Raw genomic sequence first — 21,387 nt, 5'->3', positions numbered from 1 at the left:
TTAGTCTGACTTCCAGGATATAGGATTCTATGGTACCAGTTCAATTTGGGTTAAATCTTGTGTCCCCCACCCTTTCCCTTCCCCTAAGCCCTACTCTCCCTATTGTATGTCTGAAACTCAAGGTTATTGAAGTTAGGAATTGAAGATGAGTGAGACCATGCAATGGTTGCCTTTCTGTGATTGTATGAGTTCACTTAGAATGATCTGTTCCAACTTCAACCATTTTTCTATAAATTTCAATGTGTCATTGCTTCTTACTACTGAGTAGAATTCTATTGTGTGAATATACCGCCTCTTGATTATCTGTTCATCCAGTGATGAGCACCTGGGTTGATTCCAGTTTTTAGCTATTATGAATTGAGCAGATCGAAACATTGTTGAGCAAATATCTCTGAACTGAGATGTGGAGCTTTTAAGGTAATTGCCCAGTAAGGGAATAATATGGTCTATTGGTAACTCTATATTCATCCTTTACAGGAGTCTCTCATGGTTGTTGTACCAGCTTACATTACCACCAAGAGTGAACAAATGTTCTAATTTTTCCACATTCTTGCCAGCATTTGTTTTCATTTGATTTTTTTAATGTGTACTATCCTTACAGGGGTAATGTGGAATCTCATAATTGTTTTAATTTGCATTTCCCTGATGGTTAGGGATGTTGAACATTTTCTTAAGTGTGTGTTAGCCATTTGTAATTCTTCCTCTGAGAACTCCCTATTTAAATCTCTGCCCCACGTATGGAGTGGTTTGTCTGATTTTTTATTGTTTAGTTTTTTGTAGATTATAGGTATTAGGCTTCTGTCAATGGTATAGTTGGCAAAGATTTTTTTGTCCCATTCTGTGGGTGATGTATTTGATCTGCTTATGCTATGTTTGTCTGTGAAAAGCCTTTTAGCTTCATGAGATCCCATTGGTTGAGTGCTTGTTTACTTTCCTGGGCTATTGGGGTTTTGTTCAGGAAGTCTTTCTCCTGTCCTATATGATGAAGAGTGCTTCTTATTTTTTATTCCAGTAGTTGAAGAGTTTTTGGTCTTATATTGAGGCCCTTACTCCACTTGAATTTGATTTTTGTATATGGTGGAATGAGTGTGTCTAATTTCATTTTTCTGCATATGTTCATCCAATTTGTTCAACACTATTTGTTGAAGATGCTGTCTTTTCTCCAGTCTACACTGTTGACACCATTGCCAAAGATAAAGCACCTGTAGATACCTGACCTAAGCTCTGTGTCTTCAATTGTTTCATTTGTCTATGTTTCCATTTTTGTTCCAGTAATGTGGTAGTTTGATTCAGGTGTCTCATATAAACTTATGTGTTCTGGAGGTTAGGTTCCCCAGCTGATGGCAATTGGAAATTAATGCCTCCAGGAAGTAGTATATTGTTGGAGGCAGGCTCAAGGGTGGTATAGCCATTTTCCTCAAGTCAGTCTTAGGCACACTCTCCTGTTGCTATTGTTCAACTTAGGAAGGCCAGGGGGTGATGTCCACTGTCTGATCATGCCATCATTTCCCCCTACAATCATGGAGCTTCCCACTCCAGACTGTAATCCAAAATAAAACTCTTTTATTCCACAAGCTGCTCTTGGTTGGGTGATTTCTTCCAGCAATGCAAACCTGACTGCAACAAGTACCATGCTGTTTTTGTCATTATGGCTTTGTAATATAGCTTTATATTAGGTATGATGGTTTTCTGTTTGTTTGTTTGTTTTCTTATGTTTTGTTTTCCTTTGTTATTTTTTCTGGGAATATGTTTGGATATCTGAGGCCTTGTGCTATTTTATATGAATGTTTAGATCCTTTTTTAATCTCTGAGGATTGTTGCTGGTATTTTTATTGATATTGCACTAAATCTGTATATTGCTTTTGGTAGAGTTGCCATTGTGGTAGTTTGAGTAGATGCCCCCCCAATATATTCAGTGTTTTATTAGTTTGTAGTTTACAACTGCAGCCACCTGGCTTGAAGTGGTATTACTGGGCAGATCTTAATGTGTGGTGGATTTGAGATTTCAATCTAAAGATATGCAAAGTGTGCCTAACTGTAGTTCCTGAAGTGTTCTGTGCTGAGTGGCTATTGGCTTTTAGGCTTGTGCTTCTCTCTCTATGTTTGGTCCTGTGAAAGCAGGTCAGATCCTTCTGCCATTATGGAGTTTCCTCTGGATCTATACACTTCCATAAATATCCCTTCCTCCATAACTGTACCTGGCCTGGAAGTTCATCTCAGCAAACCTGAAGCTGTCTGCTACAGCAATTTTCACAGTGTTAATTCTACCTATCCAGGGGCATGGGAGAACTTTCCACCTTCTCAAGTCCTGCTCTAGTACTTTCTTGAGTGATTTTATGCTTTCATTGTATAGGTCTTTCATATCCTTGGCTAGTGTTATTCAAAGGTATTTAATTTGTTGCTATTGAAAATGGGACAGCCTCACTGATTTCTTTCTCTATATATTTGTCCTTTGCATATAGAAAAGCTACAGATTTTTGTGCACTGATTTTGCTTCCTGATATTTTGCTAAAGGAATTTATCACCTTTAGAAGCTTTGAGATGGAGACTTTCAGGTCACTTACATAGAGGATCATGTCATCTGCAAATAGGGCTAACTTGACTTCTTCCTTTCCAATTTGTGGTGTATTATGTTGACTGAATTCCATATGTTAAACTGCATCCCTGTGATCAAGCCTACTTGATTAATGTGGATAATGCTTTTGATGTGTTTTTGAATTTTGTTTGAAAGGATTTTGTTCAGGATCTTTACATCTAAGTTCATTAGGGATGTAGGCCTGTAGTTTTCTTTCATTGTTGAATCTGTGTCTGGTTTTGGTATTAGGGTGATGCTAGCTTCATAAAAGTAGTCAGGGAGGATTCCCTGGTCGCTGTTTATGGGGAACAGTTTGAGAAAAATCAGTTTCAGTTCTTCGATGACGGTTTGATAGAATTCAGCCTAGAAACCATCTGGTCCTGGACTTTTCGTTTGGGGGAGGGTTTTGTTTATCTTTTCAATCTCCATGGATGTGATAACTTTGTTTAGGAGAGCAATTTGCTATGAATTTAGTTTTGTAGGTGGTATGTGTCTAGGAATTGATCCATTTCTTCCCAAGTTTTTAATTTTGTTGAGTAGAGATTTTGGAAGTATGCCCTGGTGATTCTTCCAATTTCATTGATGTCAGTTGTCATCTCTACTTTTTCATTTCTTATTTTGTTAATTTGAGACTTCTCTTTTTTGTTGTTTGTTTGTTTTTTGCTTCATCAACTTGGCCTTGGCCAGGGGATTGTCAATCTTGTTTATTTTTTTTCAAAGTTCCTCTCTTCGATTCATTTTTTTAAAATTGTTAGTTTCCAATTCACTAATTTCTGCTCTAAACTTTATTATTTCTTTCCATCTGGAGATCTTTGGGTTGAATTTTTGTGGTTTTTTCCAGTGCCTTTAGGTGGACAGTCAAGTAATTATTTTGGGATCTCTCTGCCTGTGTATTGAAGTCATTTAGGGCCATGAATTTTCTCCATAGGACTGCCTTCATAATGTCCCATAAGTCTGGTAGGTTCTGTTTTCATTATCATTCAATTCTAAAAATTTTACAATTTCTTTTTCTTATTTCTTCCATGACCCATTCATTGTTTAAAAGTGTGTTGCTTAGTCTCTAGGAGCTGGTGGAGTTCTTGATGTGTCTCTTGTTGTTAATTTCTAGCTTTATTATTATTTTTATTAAGAACTGCTCTTTTTATTAATTAGTTCTGTATGAAGTGAATGCAGTCAATTTGGTACCATTACTAGGCTCATCCATTACCTACCCCCTCCCTTGGCCCCTCCTTGTTGAGGTATAGGGGTCATGCATTCTGGAGTTAGCCCACAGTTATGGGTAGGATAAGTGTCTGCATATCATGACTCACCATGTGGCTCTGACATTCTTTCTGCCCCCTCTTCCACAAAATTTCCCTGGGCCATGTTGTGTTAATTTTTGGTCTGCTTCAGTGATGCAGTGTTGGGGGCCTCAGGATCTCTGGATATCTAATTTGGTAGGAGTTGATTTTTCTCTGTGTTGATCTTCTTCACCCTTGTGATGGTACCTGGTTCACCAAGAAAATAGCACCCTTGCTTGTTTTGCCAATTGTTCTTAGTTTCAGCCTGGGCCCTTTTGAGGTATGATGGGGTGGCTCTCTCCTTAGGATCTACATCTATCTGAAAAAGAGGAGCAGAAGAGAGTAAGTTAGCACCATAAAAATGAGATAACTCTTACTTTTTTATAGATAATTTAATAGGTGTAGGCCCTATTGTAGCCCACGATTGGAGGTAGCTTGATAATGGAGAGCAGGCTTATGTTTGGATATGGTTCTGACTTGTTTCCCAGCTCCAGCTATAGGTACCGTACCACTGAAGGGATCAGTTAGCTGAATCAAGAGCAACTGGTATCCCACCATGGCTTTGCGCCACTATTGCACTTGTGTGAGCATCACAACAGGTTATTTGCTGCTAAGTAGGTTAGACCATGAGTTGCTTGGACAGATATTGATCATTTTCACCCCAGTCGCCCATGTACCTCCTTCTGGCACTAGATGCACTGACTGTCTGGGAACTGACTCTCTTCTTGCTCCCATCCATGCCATTCCATTTTATGTGTCAACTGTATAAGGTATCTTCAGCAGTAGGGTCTTACCACTAACCTTTGGTGGGTCATCATGTACTCTGACAGAAATCTGTCTTTCTTTTAGGAAACCTTGTAGGTCTCTCTGATCAAAAGCTCATTATGTATGATAGCCACATGCTGGTACTGGGAGTTACAGGTCAGTACCCTCTAAGTAAAGGAAAATAAAAGATAACTAATATAAAAGAGTTATAGAGAAGAGAGAGAGAGAGAGAGGAGAAAGAGGCTGTAGAAGATTAAGGTCAGTCTTCATCATACCCTCTCCAGTGTCTTGTGGTTCAGGTGTTCCCTCTAAGGAATTTCTAGCTTTAAAACTCTGTGATCTGACATGATGCAGGAAGTTACTTCAATTTCCCTGACTTTATGAAAGCACGTCTTATGGCCTAATATATGGTCAATTTCTTATAAGATTCCATGGGTTTCTGAGTGAAATGCATATTCTGTTGAGTTGGGGTGAAAAGTTATGTAACTATCTGCTAGGCCTAGTTGATCTATAATGTTGTTGAGCTCTATTATTTCCCTATTGATTTTCTGCCTGCATGACCTGTCTATAAATAATAGGGGAGTTTTGAAGTTTCTAACTATGATGGTGTTGGTGTTTATTTCTGTTTTATTGTCGAGCAGATTTTTTTGTATAAACTGTGGTGCACCTGTGTTTGGCACATATTTTATGATTGTTATGTGCTCATGCTGTATCATTCCTTTGATGAGTACAAAGTGGTCTTATTTGTCCTTATTGATTAGTTTTGGTTTGAAGTTTATTTTATCAGATGTTAATATAGCAACATCCTCTTGTTTTTTTTTTTTACTTCCATTTACTTAGAATATCATTTTCAACCTTTTTTAAACAGATATATATTGACAACTTCTATACTTATAGACAACAAACCATGGTATTTTCCTCCCCCTCCCCATTTTCCCCCTCATAACTCTGTTCACTATCATATCCCCTCCCTTTCCCCATTAGTGTCTCTTTTAATTTGATGTCATGATCTTTTTCTCCTATTATGAAGGTCTTGTGTGGTTGTTGCTAGGCAATATGAGGTCTTGGATATCACAGCCAAATTCTGTCTGGACAGTTCCACATAAGACGTGGTACACTTAATTTGGCTTTTACATTCTTCCCACCACCTCTTCCACAATGGACCCTGATCCTTGGAAGGTGTGATGTGTTTCAGTGCTGGGCACTCCTCTGTCCCTTCTTCTCAGCACTATGTTGCCTTTTGGGCCATCCCAGTGGTCATAGCCATCTAAAAAGAGAAGCTTCTCTAACCACAAGTGAGAGTAGCATTAACATATGAGTATGAACATTAAATATAGTGCTTTCATGGCAATCTGGAGAGAGTAATATATGCATTTATCCAGACAAGAGTAGGCTTAATACCCTAAGGTTCATAACCTCTACTTCTATAAGCTTTTGATTAGGCTTTCAGTACAAGGCATATATTCCCTCCCACAGAGTGGGACTTCAGTCCAATTAGAGAGCAGTTAGTTTCCCCCAGAGCAGACATGCCACTAATGCACTCTTTCAGTCATTTGGCCTGTCTGGCCAAACGTGAGGATACCAGTGTTCACTGTTTTCACTGCTGATGACTTCTGTCGCCCATAGGGCTGCATACAGTGCAGCTTTTTACAATTTTCAGGTGGCTGGACTACAGGGAGGTTTTCTGCTCAACACCAGCTTGTTTTCTCAGTGACTTTGCTGTTCAGGCATGTGAAATCTTCAGCAATAGGGTCTTACCATATCTTTTTCATGGGAAACCAAGGGCCTTGGCAATAGCCTGTTTTGGAGGTAACAGGGACCTCCCTGGCCAACAAATCACTGGAATATATCCCATCCCTGGCACTCAAAATTTTCTAGTAGACATCTATGGCTTGTGGATGTAGATTTTTTTGTATGTTATATTCTGAATATCTTGAATTTTTATTGACCCTCCCCCGACTTTATTTTATACTATCTCTTCCCCTGACCTTGTTTATGCCTTTTCCTTCCCTGTAATCTGTTATTCTATTTACATGTATACAATACCATCCCCTTAAGACCTTCCTGCTCCTCCCTTCCCATATAGCCTTTTTTGAGCTTATGGGTCTCTGCTACAGTTTTTTTGGTTCCAGATCACACACAAGTATATACATTTGTATCTAGGATCCACCTGTAAGAGAGAACATACGATGTTTGGCATTCTGGGCCAGGGTTATCTCATTTAGTATAATTCTTTCCAGATCTATCCATTCCCCTGTCAATTTCATAATTTCATTTTTCTTTACTGCTGAATAGAATTCCATTGTGTAGATGTACAACATCTTTATTATCCATTCATATGTGGAAGGACATCTAGGCTGGTTCTATTTCATAGCTATTGTGGGTAGAGAAACAATAAACATGTCTGAGGTAGTGAGAAGAGTCATTAGTATATATGCCTAGGAGTGCTATAGCTGGATCATATAGCAAATCTATTTTTTGCTGTCTCAAGAACCTCCCCACGGATTTCTACAATGGTTGTTCCATATTACATTCCCACTAAGAGTGCAGAAGGGTCCTCCTTTTACCACATCCTCACCAACACTTACTGTCATTTGTTTTCTTGATGGTAGCCATTCTGATGGGAGAGAGATGGAATCTCAAGATAGTTTTATGTTTGCATTTCCCTGATGGCTAAATATGTAGAACACTTTATTTGATGTTTATATGCCATCTGTATTTCTTCTGATGAGAACTCTCTATTTAGTTCCATAGCTCATTTGTTGATTTGGTTGTTTGATTTCTTATTGTTCAGTTTTTTGAGTTCTTTGTATATTCTGGATATTAATCATTTGTCAGATGTGTAGTTGGCAAAGATTTTCTCCCATTCTGAAGTTTGTCTCTTTGCTCTATTCACAATGTCTTTGATGTACAAAAGCTTTGTAATTTCATAAGATCCCAGTGGTTGATTAGTGGTATTATTTTCTGAGCAATTGGGGTATATTCAGAAAGTCATTACCTATGCCAATATGTTGAAGGGTTTCCCCTAAGTTTTTCTCTAACAATTTCAGAGTTTTGGGTCTGATATTAAGGTTCCTAATCCACATCCATTTGATTCTTGTGCATGGAGAAAGACAAGGATCTATTTTCATCTTTCTACATATAGATATTCACTTTTCCCAGCACCACTTGTTGAAGAGGCTGTCTTTTCTCCAATGAATATTTTTGGCACTTTTGTGAAAAATAAGATGACTGTAGCTGCCTGGATTAATATCTGGGTCCTCTATTCTGTTACATTGATCTACATGTCTGTCTTTGTGACAATATCATGCTGTTTTTTTGTTACTATGGCTTTGTAATATAGCTTAAAATCAGGTATGGTGATACCACCGGCCTTTTTCGTTGTTTCGGCTCTTTGAGGATTTTTGTGCTTCCAAATGAATTTTTGGAATGTTTTCTCTATTCCTGTGAAGAATTCCATGGGAATTTTAATGAAAATTGCATTAAATGTGTAGATTCCTTTTCATAAGATTGACATTTTCACTATATTAATTCTTCCAATACAATACATGGGATGTCTTTCCATTTCTTTGTGTCTTCTGAAATTTCTTGCTTGAGTGTTTTAAAGTTTTCATTGTAGAGATCCTTCACTTCCTTAGATAAGTTTATTCCAAGGTACCTTATTTTTTTTGAGGCAATTGTGAATGGGAGAGATTCCCTGAATTCATTCTCCACATGTTTGTTGTTAGTATATAGGAAAGCTAATGATTTCTGTGTATTTATTTCATACCCTGCTATATTGCTAAAAGTGTATCAACTCTAACAGTTTGCTGGTAGACATTTTAGGTTCTTTTATGAATAGGATCATTTCATCTGCAAATAGTGATAATTTGATCTCTTCCTTTCCAATTTATATCCCCTTTATGAGTGTCTCTTGCCTTATTGCTATAGCTAAGACATCCAGTACTATATTAAATAAAAATGGGGACAGTGGCCATCCTTGTTTTGTTCCCAAATTTATTGGAAAAGCTTTGAGATTTTCACTAGTTAGTATTATGTTGGCTTTAGGGTTGTCATAAATAGCTTTTATTATGTTGAGATATGTTCCTTCTAATACCAATTTCTGTAATACTATTACCATGAAAGGATGTTGGATTTTGCCAAACGCCTTTTCTGCATCTATTGAGATGATCATGTGTTTTTTTGTCCTCGAGACCATTTATACGATGTATTACATTTATTGATTTGCATATGTTGAACTGTCCCTGCATTCCTTGTATAAGGACAAATTGGACGGGGTGAATAATCTTTTTCATATATTCTTGTATTCTTTTTGTAAATATTTTGTTCAGAATTTCTGAATCAATGTTCATGAGGGAGATTGGCCTGTAATTTTTTTTAAATATTTTTTGTTCGTTTTTATTTATTTATTTGGGAGAGAGAGAAAAAAAAAGAGTCAGATAGGGAGAGAGAGAAAGAATGGGCATGTCAGGGCTTCCAGCTACTGCAAACGAACTCCAAACACGCACCCCCCTTGTGCATCTGGCTAATGTGGGTCATGGAGAATCAAGCCTTGAACCAGAGTCCTTAGGCTTTACAGGCAAGCACTTAACCACTAAGCCATCTCTCCAGCCCTAGCCTGTAATTTTTTTTTTTTTTTTGTTCTATCTTGGGCTGGTTTTGGTATGAGGATGATGTTGGCTTCATAGAAGGATATGGGTATAATTGCTTCCTTTTCTGTTTTATGGAAAAGTTTGAGAAGCATTGGTGTTAGTTCTTCCATGAAGGTCTGGTGAAACTCACCAGTGAAACCATCTGGGCCTGGGATTTTTAGTTGAGAGATTTTTAAAAAACTGCTTGGATCTCTGTATAGATCTATTTAAATAATTTATCTCATCTTGATTTAATTTTGGTAGATCATATGAATCAAGGACATCATCCATTTCTTTCAGATTTTCCAACTTACAGATATATATTCTTACAGTATGTCCTTATAATTGTCTGAATGTCTTTGGTATCTGTTGTAATGGTGCCTTTTTCTTCTCTAATTATTTATTTCTATTCTCCATTTCTTCTGGTCAAATTTGCTAAGGGTTTATCAATATTGTTTATCGTTTCTAAGAACCAACTCTTTTTTTCATTGATTCTTTGGGTTTTTTTTGTTTGTTTGTTTCTATTTCATTAATTTCTGCCCTAATCTGTATGATGTCTTCTCTTCTTCTTATTTTTTGTTTGCCTTCTTCTTCTTTTGCAAAGGCCTTAAGGGGAAGCATTAAAGTGTTTATTTGTTAATTCTTTAATTTCTTAATATAGGCACTTAGAGCTATAAATTTCCCTCTTAGAACTGCCTTCATTTTGTTCTAAAGTTTTTTGGTATATTGCATTATCATCATCATTTGATTCTATGAGTTTATTTATTTCCTTTTTGATTTCTTCAATGACCTATTGATCATTCAATCATATACTGTTTAGTCTTCATAAATTTCTGCATGCTCTGTACCTTTTCTTGTTGCTGATTTGCAGTTTCATCGTATTGTGGTCAGATAGAGTACAAGGACTTATTTCAATTTTCCTATATTTATGGAGACTGCTTTGTGTCCTATCATGTGGTCTATTTTAGAGAATGTCCCATGTGTTGCTGAGAAAAATGTATATTTTGCATCACTTGTATGGAAGGTTCTGTAGATATCTATTAGGTCCATTTGTTCCATGACATTATTGTATTCAGATGTCTCTCTGTTTATTTTTTGCTGGGATGACCTGTTAATTGATGAGATTGGGGTATTGAAGTCTCCCACTACAATTGTGTTTGATGTTATCTGTGACCTTACACCTAATACTGTTTGTTTGGTGAAACTGGGAGCCCCCATGTTAGGTGCATATATGTTTAGCATTGTAATTTCCTCGTGCTGGAGTGTTTCTTTCATCAGTATGAAATGAACTTCTTTATCTTTCCTCACTAATGTTGGTTTTAAGTCTATCCTGTAATATATTAATATAGCAACCTCTGCTTGTTTCCTAGGCCCATTTGCTTGAAATACCATTTTTTCAATCCTTTTACCCTAAGGCAGTGTCTATCTTGTATTGAGAGATGAGTTTCCTGGAGGCATCAAATAGCATTTATTCTCACCATTCTTCTTTATTTGTACTGTTTCCTGTTTTCTCTTTACTCATTTCTTTTAACTGTTATTTGATTTTGGTTTATTTTTTCCTGTTTTCTCATGTGTGTTTTTTCCTTTTCTGTAGGATTAAGAATTCCTTCAAGTATTTTCTGTAGAGCTGGTTTAGTTGTCATAAATTCCTTTAGCCTGTTTTTGCTGTGGAATGACCTCATTTCTCCATCAATTTGGATAGTTAGCTTTGCAGGATAAAATAATCTTGGTTGATAATTGTTATCTTTCAGAACTTGGAATACATCATTCCAAGCCCTTCTGGCTTTTAAAGTTTGTGTTGAGGGCTGGAGAGATGGCTTAGCGGTTAAGTGCTTGCCTGTGAAGCCTAAGGACCCGGTTCAAGGCTCGGTTCCCCAGGTCCCACGTTAGCCAGATGCACAGGGGGGTGCACGCATCTGGAGTTCGTTTGCAGAGGCTGGAAGCCCTGGCGCTCGCCCATTCTCTCTCTCCCTCCATCTGTCTTTCTCTCTGTGTCTGTCACTCTCAAATAAATATATAAAAATTTAAAAAAAAAAAGTTTGTGTTGAGTAATCTGCAGTTATTCTGATGGGCTTGCCTTTGTAGGTGGCTTGCTTCTTCTCTCTAAATGCTTTCAATATATTTTCTTTTGTTTGTGTGTTTTTTAGTTTAATTATAACACAGCGAAGAGAGGTTCTTTCCAGATTTTGTCTGTTTGGTGTTCTAAAAGCTTCTCGTATCTGCATTGGCATTTCTTTCCCAATTTGAGGAAATTTTTCTACTTTGATTTTGTTGAAAACACCTGCTAAGCCACTAGATTGAAATTCTTCTCCTTCTGTTATACCCTGAATTCTTATATTTGATCTTTTCATAGTGTCCCAGATATCTTGAAATTCCCAGTCATATCTTACTATTAGCTTGTCTTTCTCTTTGTTGGACTGTGTTAGGTCTGCCACCTGGTCTTCTAATTTAGATATTCTTTTCTCTCCTTCATCCATTCTACTAGAGAGACTTTCCACAGAGTTTTTTATTTCATTGACTGTATTCCTCAGTCTGGTTTTTCTTCAGTATTTCTATTTCCTTACTCATGTCTTATAATGACCTCTTTATTGCATTAAGCTGGTTTCCTGTGTTCTCTTTCAGAAGTTTGTTTTCTTCTTTAATTCCTTTGTTTTCTTCTTTGATTCCCTTCATTTCTTCTCTGATTGCTTTGAGCATAAATACTATAATTTTCTTGAAATCTTTGTCAGACATTTCATCTAAATGTCTAATTTTTCGGGCTGGAGAGATGGCTTAGCGGTTAAACGCTTGCTTGTGAAGCCTAAGGACCCCGGTTCGAGGCTCAGTTCCCCAGGTCCCACGTTAGCCAGATGCACAAGGGGGCGCACGCGTCTGGAGTTCGTTTGCAGAGGCTGGAAGCCCTGGCGCGCCCATTCTCTCTCTCTCCCTCTATCTGTCCTTCTCTCTGTGTCTGTCACTCTCAAATAAATAAATAAATAAAAATTTAAACGTCTAATTTTTCATCATTTCTGATGGATGTATATTTTTGGGTGGGACTGTATTGTCTTGATTCTTTCAGTTTTTTGTATTATATTGTAGTGACTTTTGCATCCTGAACTGATTTGATGCTTGGGTTTTCTACTTATCTGTAGTGTTCCCAGATGTGGAAATCCACTTCTATATACCCTCAGGATATGAGTTCAAGGTGTCAGGTGTAGCTCTTGTCCCCCAGTCAGGCCACAGAAGTAATCCTAGGTGTTAAGTTTGCTTGCAAAGCATGTATTCTAGTGGACTGGGTGGAACAATTTACTGGCAAATTCTAAACTTCAACCAAGAGTAACATACACAATCAATAAAAACCAGCATAAAGTATGCAATTTGGGGGATTAAAACAAACAGATAGTAGTATAAAGCCAAAATCCCTAAGGGTGTGTGTTGTTCTATACCCTTAATCCTGTCAGCTGTGAGGTAGAGTATTCTGATCTAAATTGGGTTCCAGGGCAACCTGTATCTGGATCACACCCTGCCCCCAGTAATGATGGAAGCAAAAAACAAAGGAGATATATAGAGAGATATAGATATAGATATCAAAGGCAACAATATTTTACCCCCAAATACAGGGTTATTTCAAAATGGTAAATCCAACCAAGTATACATACACCATAACCTGCCCTGAAGGAAAGAGAGAGCTTCTCCTTTGGTCCTGTCTGTTTGGTGTTCTGTGGGCTTCTTGTATCTGGATGGGCCTATCTTTTGAGAATTTGGAAAATTTTCTTCAATAATTTTGTTGAATATGTTCTCTATGCCTCTGGCCTGGATTTCCACTCCTTCTGGTATACCCATGATCTCGATGTTTGGTCCTTTTAGGGTGTCCCACAGTTCCCTTGTATTCTATTCACATGATTTTTTGAACTTAGCGAAGTCTTTGGTCTCCTGATCAAATTCTTCTGCCTTGTCTTCAAGGTCAGAGGCTCTGTCTTCGACATGAGTAACTCTGTTTGTGAGATGTTGTAGACAGTTGTTTTTTTTTTTATAATTTCTATTTGATATTTGCTTTCTGCTCTGTTATTTTGCATCATGTCCTCCTCTTTAAGAATTTGAGTTCAGATTTTCTTGATGCTTCCTGGAGCTCATTCTTGCATTTGATGAAGTCTTCATTAAGCTCAATCAACTAGTTGTTGAGATCTTCCATTTCTTTTTTTTTTAATCTTATTTTTTTATTTATTTATTTTTATTTATTTTTTTATTTTTTTTAATTTTTATTAGCATTTTCCATAATTATAAAAAAAATCCCATGGTAATTCCCTCCCTCCCCACCCCCCACACTTTCCCATTTGAAATTCCATTCTCCATCATATTTCCTCCACATCACAATCATTGTACTTACATATATACAATATCAACCTATTAAGTACCCTCCTCCCTTCCTTTCTCTTCCCTTTATGTTTCCTTTTTAATTTACTGGCCTCTGCTACTAAGTATTTTCATTCTCATGAAGAGGCCCAATCATCTGTAGCTAGTATCCACATGAGAGAGAACATATGGCGCTTGGCTTTCTGGGCCTAGATCTTCCATTTCTTGACTTACCTTTAATTTACTCATATCCTTTGGAGGGTTCTAATGTTTTCTTTAATCTAGTTAAGCCTCCCATTAAAAGCTGAGCATTCTAGGAGACAATTCTCTTCCATTTCATTGATTCAATAGCTGGTTCTTTGATGGTTTTCTTTCATTTCAATGTTTTTTGTTTGTTTGTTGGTTGGTTTTTAATCATGGTCTCATTGGTTCTTGTATTGTCATTTTGGGAATGAATTTCTCTATGATTTCATTGCAGGCTTCCATTGTAGGACTAGGCATTCATGGAGGAGATCTCTGAGTTTTCTGAATTTGGGTGGTATTTTTGCATTGTTGGCTACCCATTTTAGGAAGACTATTTTATTGTGGAGGAGCAATCTTTTGTTCTTTGGCTCATGCACCCTCTAACTCAGGTGAACAGGGATGTTGGTAGACAGTGGCTAGTCAGGATACCAGAGCAAAAGTCCTGATTCCATAGCTCACACAGAGGCCTCCCTAAGCAAGGCACAATGCGACCTACCAGGACCATGGGACTGAGAGGAGCAAGGGAATAGGGATCTGGCCTACTTGCTCTGTGCCTCACTCTGCAGCACACAGGCTACTCAGGGAAGTTGTACCAGGGAACTGGGAGGAGCCAGGGAGGAGGGTTCTGTACTACTCACTCCAGACTGCTGTGCCAGCCTACACACTCTCTGTGCAGGAAACCCAGAGCAGGGGATAGGAGGATCCAGGAAACAGGGATCAGACCTACTCACTTCAGACTGCAGCATGCCCACCCACAGACCAAGGCAGGCAACTCAGACCAGAGAGGTGGGAGGGGCCTGGAAACAAGGTTCTGGTCTACTCACTGCAGATGACCTCACTTGACAACCTACTGTTCTTGCAGAGAACCCAAAACCACCTCAGGCATTTTTGATTAAGCTTCCTACTTTGTCCCCACTGTGTATCACTGGGAAGCTCTTGAGTCTAGTCTACTGAGTGTTTGGAAAAATCTGAGCTCTTGCTGTTCAATCTTTGCTATGGATATGGGAAGTGTGTAAGCTTCTTGTGCCATGATGAAATTTCCCATCAAATGTGTAAGCCGGAAATAAACATGTTCTCACCAACTCTAGGCTTGCTACTTGTGTAATTTCTTTAAATTTGGAGTAATCAAGGATATAACACTCTTTACTACTCATTTCTCTTCTATTCTACTACTACTACTACTCATTTCTCTTCTATTCTTGCTTATGTCAACACCATTTTCCCTTTTAAATTTCTTTCATGGGAGAACTCAGGGGAATGCTATGGGTGCTCCTTCTAAATGTCCCTACACAAACTCCTAGATTCTACTTTCCATGCATTTGCAGCTTTACTCCTGTCTTTCTGTATGTTGACCTTGGAAAGAAAAGGCTTCTTTCAGCATTCTTTCCTCAGGCCCTTTCCTATCAAAAGTACTCACATTCTTACAATCCTGAAACATCAATGGGCTGGGCCTGGACCTCTGGGCATCTTTTCTATGATCCCCATGCAGAGAAGTTGTCTTGATTGACAAGTGGAGGGGATATATTGGAGAGTGGAGTTTCAAAGGGAGATGTGGGGGTAGAAAGGGACATACCACGGGATATTGTTTACAATTATGTAAGTTGACAATAAAAAATAGAAATAAATAAATAAAATTTTAAAAAATAAAATAACTTGAAAAAAATAAATGAATAGGTAAATAATGATGGTGATCCCTTTAACAATTATAACCCAAGAAATTTAGGGAAGGAATGAGTTTATTTTACCTCATAGTGCCAGATGGTAGACACCCTCTTGTTGGAGAGAAAACATGACAAGAATAGAAGGAAATGATTATGGCATACTATGAACAGGGATGAAATAGATAGAGATCAGCAACAAGGGCTCAAATAAAACACCTCCATCACAGCATTGAGAAGGGAGACTGAGTAGGATTCCTAGAGCTCAGTGGTCAGTCTAGCTGGTAACACCAGTCCAAAGAGAGACCCAATATCAAAACAAAAATGTATGTGACATTCCTGAGGATGATGCATGACATTGTCCTCTAGCCTTCACATATGCCTACACAGTCATGCATGTGCACACACTCATATACAAATGAACAGCAGAGGGGCCTTATTCATTTTTTTTTATTGATTTGAGAGCAATAGACAGAGAAAAAGGCAGATAGAAAGAGAGAGATATACAAATGCACAGAAACAGACAAACATACACAGATAAAAACTTTCCTGCCATCAGATGATTTTGGTCTGATACCTTATCCCAGAAAAAAAGAAGATAACTAGAACCTAGGCCACAAGAAAGTTATAAATAAGGATAAAATTGAAATGATAACTTGTTGTCTATTTAATAAAAATGTAATAAAATGAGAATTCAATGTCAAGAGAAGCCATAAAAAAATGTACAAGCATAGAGATTGAAAAGGACACAAGTGTACAATAAATACACATAGTCAAGGAAATCACAAGGAAAATTTCAGAACAAACATAATATATTAAAAGTGTAAATACAATATACTAGACTCTGTGTGATAAAGTTCATGAAATTTATAGATGTTATTACCTTTATATAAAAACTCACAGAATCACAAACATATAACTTAAAGATACAGCTGAAGATATTAGAAACAAGAATGGGGCAACTCCAAATTCAGGAAATGGAAGGAAATAATAATGTTCAGAATAGAATTTAAAAGTAGGGAAATGAACAAAATGAGCGAAGCATCAATGAAAGAAATAGTCCTTTGAACAGATAAATAAGATTGTGTATTCTAATAAAAAGACATAGCAGTATGATCCATAGATGAAAACAAGAGACATAACAAAAGATATAAATGAAATTCAGGCACATGGCATATACTTCATAAATATCTATTCCAAGAAATGCTAAAGCTAGATGGAATATACAAATTTATTCACACATATAATATGCCAAAATGAAACCAAAGTGACGTAACTACCCAAGTAGATATATTACAAGCAAGGAGACTGAAGCCACAACAAAGTCTTCCAACTGGAAAAAAGAAAAAGTGCTTCATGGGTAGATTATCTGCTGAATGCTAGCAGACATTTAAAGGAGAGCTAACATTAATGTTCCTAAAATTGTTCCATAAAAATTAAAGGAGGGCTGGAGAAACGGCTTAGTGGTTAAGTGCTTGCTTGTGAAGCCTAAGGACCCTGGTTCAAGGCTTGATTCTCCAGGACCCACGTTAGCCAGGTGCATAAGGGGGTGCACGCATCTGGAGTTCATTTGCAGTGGCTGGAGGCCCTGGCGAGCCAATTCTCTCTCTCTTTCTATCTGCCTTTTTCTCTGTCTATTGCTCTCAAATCAATAAAAAAAATGAATAAGGCCCCTCCGCTGGCTCAAGACCTGGGCTGTGGGGCATCAGTGCAGCTCCACCATGGCCAAGGTGTCCTTTAAGATCACACTCACGTCAGACCAATGGCTGCCCTGCAAAGTACTCAGTGTTCCTGAAAGCACAGCTTTTACAGAAGCCTTAAAGTTTGCAGCAGAAGAATTTAAGTTCCTGCAGCAACAAGTGCAGTTATTACCAAAGCTGGACTAGGAATAAATCCTGCTCAGACTCTGGAAATGTTTTTCTAAAGCATGGTTCAGAACTATGAATTATTCCTAGAGATCATGTTGGAAGTCATTAATACATGCAACTTGGAGCACAGTTACTGACTAGAATAAATATTGATGTTTGTTTTGCTGTGCAATTGAAATCAGGTATTTAAGATACAATGAAAATAACAAGAATCAGAGAAACAATGAATGGTGGCTCTTCTGTACATTGTTGTTCATATTTTTCATATGAAATGGGAAGCCTCATGAGTGGAGGGCACGACCTCCACAGAAGGTGATACAATTGATGACTGCTACCTCATAACAATTGAGAGTTCATTTGTGGCAAATGGATTATCTGACTTGACTAATTTAATTCTTAGCCAGAACATTTGGAAAGTTAAAGTTCACTGTCATACTTGTATTTGAGTTAAAATATAAAAAGATTATGGGTCATGGATGACAATTGACTTGATATTATCTTACTTGCTAACTCGTAATTTGATTACTATATAGTCTGATGAAGTTAATAGACACTTCAATGAAAAATCTTAGTTTTTTAATGTTTAGGGATTCTTTTAAGTTTCAACCTTAGTATATCCTATAAATCTTAATTTCTCATCATGCAGCCAAAATGTGAATTTTTAGATCTATCCATTGTATCTATAAATTGATGTTTTACACCAAATAGTTTAAGTGTGATCTTGCAAAATTCAGTGCTTATAATTGAATTGACAAAAGTAGAAACATCTTTTATTGAGATATGTATTCTTTTAATATGAACTTACATGAGAGAAATCCTCAAGAAACCATTTTTTGAGGATTTTTTGAACAGCATTCAGAAAGAACGTTGTTGCAGAGGAGATCTGAAGTGTACGCGTGGCATTGAGCAAAGCAGCACTGACTGGACGTGCTGATGAGCAGAACTCACTGAGGACCCGGCCTTAAAGGCAGTGTCACTACTAGTCATCTTGTGGATAAGAAGCCTGGGGAGGGAAGATGGGAAAGCCCAGATGGCCCAACTAGGACAAGAAAGCAAAGGACAGCAGTGACAAGGAACAGCACCGAGCTGCAGGAAAGTCCACAGGCTGGACGAACCTAAAAGAATAGGTTGTAGAAAACTGGAAGGGAAGACAAAATACATGACATAGACTTAAGTGCCAAATGACAGAGAGGAGGTTATATTATATGAATGTGAACACTTCAGAAATACCTTTGATGAAGGTCCAAAGAAAGATTTTTCCGTACAGAGAAAACCTTGATCTCTGCTGTCTTGAAGGATGAATTAAGGGCTCAGGACTCAGAGCCGGGGCTTGAGTAGTTGCATTTTCAGTAGTGCGCTCTGGAGGCAAGGGGAAGGCAGGTTCTCACTAAATACTCGCTACGTTCATGGATAAAGCTCTAGGACCAAGTTTTACTTGGACATGTTTGAGTGTTAAAGGGCCTCAGTTTATTTATAAGAAAATGTAACACACAGACCATCTGAAAGCTACATTAATGGTTTAGGAAATTACTAGAGATCGATCACAAATTATCAAAGCAGGAGGTACCAGCTGATACAGGTAATTATTTTTATAAAAATCTAGTACTCAGTGACAAGGCTCTTTATAAAATTAGGCCTCAGTTAAACAGAAGTGTCTAAATACTGTCTTTTAAGTTCTGGGCTTAATTATAATTGTCTTCTTTCTCCTCTTATAACGCAAGTCTGCCTTTTGTTTGTGCAATACACTTAAATGTCCTTTACTATAAAGTGATATATCTAATACTTACATGTTTGGTTTTGAAAATTAAATTATAATCATAAAAACCTGTATTAAGCAACTAGATGTTTTATTATTAAATGTGATTTGTAAGCTCTTTGTGCATAATGTTTTAAAGCATTGTATTTAAATGCATTACTGGTCCATAATGAACATCTTAGGAAAATACATTTTATTATACTGTAAATAATAATAATAAATAAAAGGAAAGTTGTAACACAATTTATGATATCATTACTTTGGTACCAAAGTGGTATAAGGGAACAAAAAAGAAAATTATAGGCCAATCTCTTCAAAGAACATAGATGAAAATAATCTCAGAAAACACATGTGGTTGGGACTAGGGAAATGACTCACTAGTTAAAGTTGCCTCCTTACACAAACTTCACGCCCTGGTTCGAATCCCCAGTTTCTACATAAAGCCGTATGTACAAAGTGACACAGGAAGCCTGGAGTTCATTTGAAGTTGCAGGAAAATACAAATGGGAAAGTAGATTCAAATATATATATCAAAAATTCATTCACCATTATCATGTAGGCTTCATTCCAAGCATGCAAGGTTGGTTCCATAAAAACAAAATAATAATTGCTACAGAGAAAATTAATATATTCAGGGATAAAAATCACATGACCTCAGTAGATACAGAAAAAAAAATGACAAAGTCAAGTAAACGCTCTGAGAAAACAAGGAACAGAACAGCATCCCTCTATATACTACAAAGCCTATGTAAGTAGCTAAACATTATCCTAAAAAGGTGAAAATTGTGGCAATTTACCCTAAAATCAGGAATGAATCAAAGCTGTATATTTTCTTTACTTTGATGCAGTGTTCAAGGTCTTAACTAGAGCTATACAGCAGCCAAAGTAATTAACTGGGCAAATATAAATTCTTCCTATTTGAAATGATATGATTCCATACATGAGACTCTAAAGTCTCCAAGATTGAACCCTGAGAACTAAAAATATTTCTAAAAATCAGCAGAATATAATGGCAACATTTAAAAATCAGTAGCTTTCCAATATACCAAAACAAACATATACAATATGAAATCAGGAAGACAATCCTATTCACAATAGCATCAAAGCACATCACATTTAATACCTGGGAATAAATTAACATAGGAATTTGGAATGAAATTTTTTATGAAGTAGAAACTTTGTATGGACACATCATGTGTTGGTACCATCATTTCCTTCCTCCCTGCCCCCATTCAACTGAGAGTCCTCCTCACTGGAATTGTTAGTATTCATGTTAGTATTCATAATTCTTGCCCCTGCTACCTTGCTGATGCTAGGCCATGATGAAACTTCCCATTGAAAATGTAAGCTGCAATGAGGTTTCTTTTCATAAGCTGCCTCTGGTTGGGTGCCTTGTCCCATCCACAAGAAGGTAACTGCGGGCTGGAGAGATGGCTTAGCGGTTAAGCGCTTGCCTGTGAAGCCTAAGGACCCCAGTTCGAGGCTCGGTTCCCCAGGTCCCACGTTAGCCAGATGCACAAGGGGCGCACGCGTCTGGAGTTCGTTTGCAGTGGCTGGAAGCCCTGGCTTGCCCATTCTCTCTCTCTCCCTCTATCTGTCTTTCTCTCTGTGTCTGTCACTCTCAAATAAATAAATAAATAATGAACAAAAAATATTTTAAAAAAAGAAGGTAACTGCAATAGAAATTCTTCAAAAAACTAAAATGTTAATTGCCATATGATTCATAATTCAAACTACATGGAAGAAGCACTTGTACTGCCATGTTTATTGAAACATTATTCACAAATATTTAGCTAAAGCAACAACTGGGAAATCCATGAGTAGATTGATGGATAAAGAAAATATTATGTGTACAAATATGTAAATTAGAATACAGATAATCAATAAGAATGAAAAGAAATATGACTTGTATCAAAATGGATTTCCCTGGAGGATACTACTAAAATAAGTCAGTTGCAGAGAGATTAAATACTGTGCATAGAATCCTACCTACATGTAGAAAATCATGGAAATCAATTTTTAGCTAGTATTTATGAGGAGATTGGCTTATCTGTTATATTAGCACTCAGGTGGAAGCAGGTGGGAGGACTATGAGTATTCCCAACCATCCTAACAAGATCCTGTCTCAAAAATTCAAAAAGGTTGCTGGAAATTCAAAGCCAGCCTAAGATACATAGTAAGTTCTAAGCTTGGGGTATAGGGAGAGGCTCTGTTTCAGAAAGGAAACAAGTAAATGAAATAAAGATAAATAATTAAGTAAGTAAATAAATGGACATAAA

Source organism: Jaculus jaculus, chromosome X, assembly GCF_020740685.1.
Source record: "Jaculus jaculus isolate mJacJac1 chromosome X, mJacJac1.mat.Y.cur, whole genome shotgun sequence".
In the NCBI taxonomy this organism is placed as follows: Eukaryota; Metazoa; Chordata; class Mammalia; order Rodentia; family Dipodidae; genus Jaculus; species Jaculus jaculus.
The sequence above is the reverse complement of the archived record's forward strand: the minus strand, read 5'-3'. Positions refer to the sequence as shown.